General features: G+C 34.4%; 1 protein-coding gene across 2 annotated transcripts in view; it reads left to right on the top strand.

Annotated features, from left to right (window-relative positions):
• Window positions 1–1,891: 1,891 nt before the first annotated feature.
• Window positions 1,892–9,519, top strand: part of LOC120769808 — a 182,886-nt gene continuing 175,258 nt past the window's right edge. Inside the window, exons 1-2 of one of the 2 annotated variants that reach the window (XM_040097010.1) lie at window positions 1,892–1,902; window positions 3,143–3,614. The gene's annotated coding sequence lies outside the window, so the exon portion shown is untranslated. Of the gene's footprint in view, window positions 1,903–2,782; window positions 3,615–9,519 lie in introns of those variants that run through there. The other variant, XM_040097009.1, reaches the window with a different exon arrangement.

Here is a 9,519-nt window from a genome sequence, read left to right as displayed (position 1 = left end):
CACACCACACCAAACCGTTGCTTTTTTTATGAAATTACAGCTTTTTAATCACTTCCGGTTGCTCTTCTTCCCAAATGCGGCAATTTTGCTTGTTAACATACCCACTGAGCCCGAATGGGGTCTCATCGCTTAACAAAATTTGGCTCGAAAATGTTGGATCATTTTGGAACTTTTCAAATGGCCATAGAGCGAAGCGATGTCGGTTGCGAAGGTCGAGCGGCTTCAGTTCTTTCACAAGCTGGTATTTGTTCCCTTTTAATTTAAGACCTGTACGTAAAATGCGTCAAGTCGTTCCATACGTTAGTCCGTGGTGCTGCGAACGGCGCCAAATCGACTCTACACGGTGTTCGTGTACACTCTCAGCTACGACTGCTATATTTTCTTCACTGAGTGCTGGACGTGGTCTATTCGGTTGAATATTACACAATAATGAGATGGTGTTGCGAATAGTACGCCCAGTAGGCCGTTTATGCCGAAAAACATTCTTTACAGAACGTAAATTTTCGCAATAAACGTTGTTCATGCGTAGGTCCTTCCATGATGAAATGCCAAACAATACCGAAGAAAAATAACATGACAGCTTGACATGACTCATGCGTGATCTGTCAAAAAAGGTGATTGAAAAAATTACCTCTACTTGGATCACCCGTTATAATATCGATTACTGTGTACTATGTGAAAAAAATAAAAATTTGAAGTAGACAATTTTACTAAGCGCCAGACAATTTTTTTGCGAAGGCAGATGCGTATTATTTTTATTAAATAAAAGTTCATTTCAAAAGTATTCACAAAATAAAACATGTTTTTTCTGATTAGTGGTTGAATATAATCCCTAAAAAAGACTGGATTAAACAAAAACAAAGAGAAATTCGGTTAATTGTTATCCATATCCAATCCTTCGGTTTGCATAGCAGTTATGTATGTGGACGATTATATGTAATAACTGAGCAGCGTTTTGAGGACGGGTGTAAAATTTCAGATTGACAGCTCAAAAACAGTGGCACTAGTTTGCATATATACAGACAGACGGACGGAAATGGTTAAGGGGTTACATGGGTTGACGGATTTCAAAATATCGATTTTTTATAATCCTATTAAATTTTACAATACCTTTAGAATATTGTCCTAAATTTTCAAGTTGATCCGAGAAATAGTTTCAAAAACTTGTGCGCTCGAGGCTAGCTAGGCGCCGTCATTAAACGCGTCTTTCTCGATACTGTGTTTTTGAAGTTGGTTGGCAAGATTTCTCGAGAACTACTCAATCGATTTTCATGAAGTTTTACACAGATCTTTGAAGGAAGGATTTTTTTCGATTACAACTATTTGAACATTTTTTACTGAAATTTCCTTTTTTTTTTGTAAAAATGTCTGCCAAAAATCAAATTTTCAGTTTTCTTTCTTTCGTACAAGTTCTAAGGTTTTAACTAAAACACGTATTATTTCACTTAAGATGATCCTTTAAGAAGTTATCCTGCAAACGCGGTCGCATATTTTTTCCGAGAAGTCACCGAAAATGGCGTCGCAATGGCCGAGCTTAAAATATTTTTTTTTTACAAAAATTTTAGAATTTGTTTGTCAATAGTGTACGTTTGTAACAATAAAAAATTTAATAAAATATTTCATTTTTTATATGAGAAAAAATTGTTGAAAAAGTGATGTTTTTTACCCGAGGAAACTCATGTAACCTCTTAAATCGACTCAGTTCACATATGTATATGTATATATTTTATAGGGTCTTTGACTTTTCCTTCGGGGTGTAACAAACTTAATGTAACTTGTTCAGGGGGTAATAAAATATTCTCGTGCATTTTTAAGTATTTTAGCTAAACAAGTAAATAATTTAGTACTATAATACTCGTATAGAAGTATATGTTTGTATGTAAATATGTTTAATATACATACGTATATTTTTGAGTCACCTTATACATATATGTATGTACATACATATATATGAAAGTCTCCAATGTACCGAAATTACACGAAAGCTAATGGGAAGAGCGCTGAAAATATTTCCCAGTATTCAGGCGGAACTTCCGCTTATGGCTTTAAACGCAATGTGTAGAGTGAAAAAATAATTTAAGAGAGCATGTTTAAATTTTAGATGGGTGTTTAATATTTAAAGTTAATATATTCAGATTCACTCGTGAATTGACAACGCTACATATGTATATGCACCTATGTATACATGCTCAAATTTATGAATATTTACATATTTAAATAGATTAGTACCTACATATATTATAAATAAAAGCTGCATTGCGAATTTAGTGAATTAAAATTTATTATTTACAGCTCAGTTACAAAGCTTATCTAAGCTATTTAATCGTATCAAAGAGTAATTAGTGTCCGCTCTTTATTCAGCTAAATGAACTCTTTACTGCTTATATGTAATAGGAAATAAAACGAAACTCTCAAACAAGGAAAACCGAACATGACCTTCGCGAATTCAGCATGCATACCCTTACGCTGCCGCTCTGAAAGGTATTTGACAACTTAGGTCACTGTGTTTTACGAACGACATCCTGATGGAAGCTCTCGCTCGCATACTCTCTGACTTCTCTCTCAACACGATTTGCCAAATATGCGTACATACCTACAATTCACTTGCTCTGCATGATTTCAGCTTCGTCGGAATGCCTATGCATATTCTAACGTTGCGATTTACGTACATACACGAAATGCCAGAGTGGTGTAGGTTATTTTCAGCTGTTGGGCGTTAGGGGTGAAGTGATGCTGCTTCTTTGGCTACTTCGTGTGTGTTCGCATTTTGCGTTGGCTGGGCATGCAAATTGCAGTTAGTTGTGCTGATAACGCGTAACGAATTACATCTTCGCGTTAGCAAAGTTATATTATGTAAAGTGTGAAAACTGTTTCGAGAAAAATCGGGATTATATTAAAAATATTAACAAAAAGTGAAAGATACATTTTCGTACACCTACTAAATATTGTTAGTGTAAAATATTATGAATTTATAAAGTTTTATAGAGTGATAATTGTGCCGTCGGTGACTGCATTTCGTGATCGGCTTGCAAATTTTGTTAGTGGTTATTCTTTTCGCTTATTTTTCTGCCGTTCGGTGCATTGCCCGTGGGATGGTGACTCGCCGCTACATTTGTAATTGGAATTTCACTGTGAATATAAGTAGATGATTCCATTGACCGCGTGGATGTATGAATTTGTACACGCTGCCTTAGACCGACATCATGAATTCCATGACATCTCGCGGCGTATATAATTAATAGATTTTATTTGCGTATAAACATACATGTGTACATAATTGACTATTGTGCATATGTACAAGAGTTGAAACATATCTAATTAAGAGTTGATTGTTTTTGATGTTCATAACAAGATATTGCGATTACTCAGCGTCATTACAATATATTTTCTTTTACATGGTATTTTAAATATTTTGCTGCATCGTTCGGCAACAATCGCGTTATTTACGTTTTGCTATATACACACATGCACATGTATCATATACATATGTATATGTGCATATTGGTATGCATAGTATGTGCAAAACAATGTTGAAATTGTAGCTGACTTCTGCAGAGGTACAATTCACACAGCGACATTTGGACTAAATGAAGAGAGTGGAGAATTTGTAACAGGTGAGCTTGTCATTCAAATATAAATCAAACATAAATATTACAATTATTCATAAGAATTAGCTTTATGCTAATCTATGCATATAAAGATGTGCTTAATCACTACAGAACGTTTGTTTAATATTTACAAAGCAGCAACAATGCAATAATGAATGATACGAGTAGAATTATAATTATTGTTTATTAAACTCTATATTACCCATAATCTTTAGGAAATAATTGAGAGCATATTAGTAACAATCTTTTACGTAAATGAAACATCTTCCGATAGAAAAATTTTATTTTGGAATTAATTTTAGCTCAGGTTTAGAGTAGCACTGCACGATGTCAGGGTTAAAATGGGTATGTACGAATAGAGGAGGATCCTCAGATTATGAAAATAATCATATTTAAAGTGCTTGCTTCTAAAATATGTAGATAAGGTAACACAAATTATTTGTTAGAAAGCAACCCTTTTGTTATTGTGTGATCGAAAGTTAAATATTACATAAAAGTTATTCTTGATCTACTTAATATAAAATAAATAGATGGAAATGAATCAGTGAAGTGATAGTGGATATAAAAATATAAAATTCATTATAAATTGGAGAAACACGCACTTTTAAATTTTTGAATCTTAAATGCAAATATCTCGAAAGCCATTAGTCAGTGGCAACTATAAACATATATACATATGTATGTATATTCCTTAATCTGGAGAACCTTCTCTATCCGTATATACCAACTCCGAAATCGGGGGATACTATTCTAAAACCCCCACACCCCCGATTTTAGAGTTACACAATCCCATATTAATTTATTGCGTTTGTTGAATTTTATTGTAACATACATATGTACATACATATGTATATCTTTGTTTATTATGCCCGCCGTTACAAAAAATTCCAACTAATTTCAACATAATATAATCCTATAATCAATTATTGCATTTTCTGTTTGCAAATAGTGTTCCACACAATTCCAGGAATTTGCAGATTAAATTTAGAACGTATGTAGTTCAGTCAAACTATTGCGCATCCGCAGCATCCAGCGCGTTTATATTTGCTAGTAAGCAATTGATTTGGTTTTGTTAGCTTTAGAAATATTTCATAAATTTTAGTCTTTGTGTCGCAGTGCCCGAGTTCGATTCATCAAATCAGTAACAATCATACTAACTTACGCTATCATATACATATGTATGTATGTATACTAATTATCGGATATTCAGCTGTCGAGGTAAAATATTGAAGAAAGTGCAAAACTTTTAGGCAAAAGTGAGAAACGGTTTAAAATAGTTTCAGTTGTCTGCATATTAAATAAGTAAAGATCGACCAGATCCTTACATGACACATAATTCGAGTATCTCCAACTTTACGACCATAAAGAAATCAATTATTCCAAAATGTCTGCAAAATATAAATTTTAGAAGTATTTTAGCATATGCAAAGGGGCTAGTTTTTATCATATTTTGTTTCAATAGAATTGTTTATTTTCGGTACATGACTGGAGGTTAGGGTACTACATATATAGGGTGCAATTTATTATTAGGAACTATTTGCATTCTATAGGTTAACTGACATGCAGGTCTTCCTCTTCCACCAGCGGGTACTGAATCGAAATCTTTAAAGCTGGAGTGTTCACTTCCATCTTACCATCTGAGTACTCGCCGTTGCCATTACGCAAAGAACCATAAGTCTTCCGCGAAACACTTCTCTCGGACACTTCTAAGGCCAGCTCATCAGATGATGTCATTGTTCGTGCCTCTGCACCATAAAGCAGGACGGGAATGATGAGGGACTTTTAGAGTTTGGTCTGTGTTCGTTGAAAGAGAACTTTTCTTTTCAATTGCCTATTCAGTCCAAAGTAGCATCTGTTGGCAAGATTAATTCGCGTTGGATTTAAATGCTCTATGTCAGAACTGCTTAATTATCTACTGCAAAATTGGTTTACCATTTTTATTTTTCCGCTGAAATAAAGCCTTTATAGCACTAAAATAATGCTGTTTATTTGTATGACATTGCACGATTTCTTGACTAATTCGTTATTAAAAACGTACAAAAGTATGTTATGCGGCAATCAATAACTGATCCGTAAACTGTAGCCATAATCTGCCATGAATACTAAATAAACTAAATTTTTTTTGGTTTATGATGAAATATGATAGCATTTTCACATTTTACCGCTAATAAATTCTGATTCTTCGCAAGCTTATCGCATAATCCTGTGTACTTTGCTTTTTTATCAACTAATAGTGTTAAGAGTAAATAAATTTTACCTTTTCGGTTCTCTGTTTTTGCGCTGGGTTGTGCGTTTATGAGCACTGTAGCTAATTTATGAAGTCCTCCGCCGGTGGATATACTCGTTTAGTGCAAACTGCCAGCACAAATGTCAGCAAATAAATCACAATTTTAAAGCAAAACAACAATCTCAGCCAAAACATTGAATTTCTGGCAGCGGAGCAGCCGAAAGCAAAAGCTAAAACACAAGCAACTACAAAAACAAGGCAACAATAGTAGCAAAAAGCAACCCACAACTTATCGCCAGGGAATGCCCACTACGGAAAGAAGGTCACAACTGCGGCATTGGCGACAACGGTACATTTTTACTCCTTTTTGGGTCATAAAAATAATAAACAAACAAACTAAATAAAGCAAATTGTTGAAGGATAACATTTAAAATGGCTGTGGGAAAAGCGCAACTACGCATAGCGGTGAATGTGGGAATGGAAACGAAATTAACATAAGTAAGGGAAATACCATGTTTCGGTAGAAGGTTAGGTGTGCCGCCCACTAACATTGAAAATAACGTTTTAAACAAAGCGTTAATGTACCAATAGTACCGGAAGGAAAATACAAACAATATGTGTCCTGTTGGAGTTGAGTTGAGCAGCTCATTAGGGGCTGCTAACGAACGCCTACTTACGCTAGCGCTTTCGACCAACATCATCTGTTAGGATTTTATAGTTTATGCTTTTTACTGTTGTTTCTTGATGCGGATGCTATAAAATTAGGCACAGTGACTTGTGTAATAAATAATATTTACGAAAAATAACAGTAGATAAGAAGTAGTATTGGTTTGAAATAAATATATATATATATGAAAATACTTTGAATATAAAGTAATAAATAAGATTTTCGAATAAAATAGCAATTACTCCCAATTTGAGGCCACGAGCTTACTAAAAAATATTTGAAACCTGCCAAAAATACATAATTTTCTACAAAAAATTTTTAACAATGATATTTTTTTCATATTAGTACACTGTGTGTTATCAACAAATCCTATTTACACCATTTTTTTATATACCAGTGTCTGAACTCAGAAAGGGATAATCTCTTTGAACGACGAATAGAAAAAAACCCATAGAAAGGTTAGCACTTTTTATGCAAGTAAACATGAGAATAGGGACTTAGCGTGATTGGCTAAGCTAAAGCTTATCTAAATAAGTAAATAATAACACCTATAGAAGAGTTTAAAAACTAACCATAGTAAACAATTTATTAAAAGTAGTAAGACACGTATCAATTTATCACACCGCCCTTCTGAGAAAGCAGGCATTTTTTATTAAAGTAATCCTTTCGGGTTTGCCTGCTTAACCCAGCGAATGTGTGAGTTAGTGCTCCAGTTAACTGCGGCTGTTTTATTGAACTAATTTCCGTTGCTGAAAGGCTGAAAGGTTGACGAACTTTGTGGTCTGGGGTGCTAAATCAGTGTTGTTCAAATACAGAAATGATTTTCAGTGAAGACCTTTGCCTTGAAAAGCAGTTCATTTAATTGAGCTTAACTTAGCTACGGTTTTTCAAGCACACAAGAATCACTTACATGCACACACATTTAAGTCTATTGCTTCCTTCTTATTCATTTTATTCTGAGCCACTCTCTAAAGGGATTTGGCTACATTGTATGTCATTTATTTCGTCGGCTATGGTGAGATGTCTCTTATGTGCCCTTTGCCTCTAACCTCATTTTAAATAATCGTAGTTTACCTTTTATCTGCTATTCCATGTAGGCTGGCATGCAAAACACTCTATCACTTTCTAAATTTAATTATATGTATGTATGTATTGAAGCAGTATTCCCAAAAGAGCCAACACACGTGCTACAGTTTTAGATATAGAGTATCTACATCGTTCACTACTTTGTGGGTGTAAAGTGGTATACTGTTTGTAATTTTTTCACGCCCAATTTAATAAACATTTATAGTGAAATTAAGCTATTTAGCATATGCTCCCTTTTAGACCTCTGGGGCTGATACATAGAAAGGTTCCGGTTAAGTGTAACTGGGTCAATTTACTGGTAAATAAATTCAGTTAATTTCAAATTTTCATTCGCAGATTAACTGTTGAGATGTGGCTGGATAAAAGCAGGTTGAATATTTTTGATGGGATATAATCGTATTCCAAGTGTGTTGCAATTTAGGAATATATAAGAAAAAGTTTACTGTTTATTTTTAAACAAATTATGTTAATTGGTTACATTGGGTAGTCGTAAAAGTCTTTTCGTATTTTTTTACAATGTGACATATCAGTGTTGGAAAGGTGAGTTTTTAAACTTCATTTAACCAAAAAAACATTAAAATCGGGGATGTTGCAAAAAAGTTACAGCTATTCAATAATGTGACGCTTCCGTTCTGCAAATTTCGATGTGAAAGATTCACCCTGCTATGGTTGACCTATCGTTGAAAAAGCCGATGAAATTATGGAAAAGTTTGAATAGGACCGTCATATAAGCAGCCATGACATCGCTAAGAAACTTGACATTCCTCATCAAACGGTTTTGAACCATTTAAAAAGGCTGGCTACAAAAATAAGCTCGATGTTTAGGTACCGCATGAATTTTGTGTGAAAAATTTAATGGACCTAATTTACATCTGCGATTCAGTGCTGAAACGAAATGAAATCGAACCATTTCTGAAACAATGCTAACAGGAGACGAAAAGACGAAAAGATCATGTTTCAAGCGTGCTGAAGCTCAACAAATGGTCGCAAAGCCAGAATTGACGCCTTGAAAGGTTATGCTGAGTGTTTGGTGGGATTGGAAAGGAATCATCCACTATGAGCTGATCGAGCCTGGTCGAACGATTGATTGTACATTTTATTGTCAACAACGGATAGATTGAAGCAAACAATGGAAAAAAACGGCCAGAACTGAACAACAGAAAGGGCTTCGTCTTCTATAAGGACAACTCTAGACCAAACACATCTTTGATGACTCGGCAAAAACTGGGAGAGCTTGGCTGGGAAGTTTTGATGCATCCACTATAGAGCCCTGACCTTGCACCATCGAACAACCATTTGTTTCGCTCAATGCAAAACTTCCTTAATGGAGTAAAGTTCGCTCAAGTGAAGCCTGTGAAAATTACTTGTCACAGGTTTTCGCAGAGAAACCAGAAAAGTTTCAATGTCTCTAGCGGAAAAATTGCAAAAGTTCATTATAAATATAAAAAAATATTTTGAAGTTTGATTAGAAGTATAAATGTAAATATTTATATATATACATATATACGAAAACACTTTTTCGACTATTCGATATTTCAGATATTCCGTGACTAGTGTATAATATTAATAAACTTCGAGAACTATGATTAAGTTATAATTAGAGAGAAATAATTCTGGTTTGGTGAAAAGTACACGACAGCAGATTCACGTACAAAAACTAAAAAATGTCAGGAATAACAGGAGTGTGCATTATCACATTTGCACTGATTGCAAAAAAGGGGATTATAATTTTTGCTCTTCTCTCTGCGAATATTTGCACACATGTCGAACGAGTGACCGTTTTTTTAAATTCACCTAAATATGTGCTAGGGTGTGTGCGTATTCTGTGCGGCTTTGTAATTGCAGCTGTACTCGAAAGCTTTTTTAATTGTTGAAAATGGAGTTGGTGAACGCCCGTGGAACTATTATTATGTCTGTTGCTAAATGTGTAT

Source organism: Bactrocera tryoni, chromosome 2 (genome assembly GCF_016617805.1).
Source record: "Bactrocera tryoni isolate S06 chromosome 2, CSIRO_BtryS06_freeze2, whole genome shotgun sequence".
NCBI lineage: Eukaryota > Metazoa > Arthropoda > Insecta > Diptera > Tephritidae > Bactrocera > Bactrocera tryoni.
This window is presented reverse-complemented; position numbering and strand designations above follow the sequence as displayed.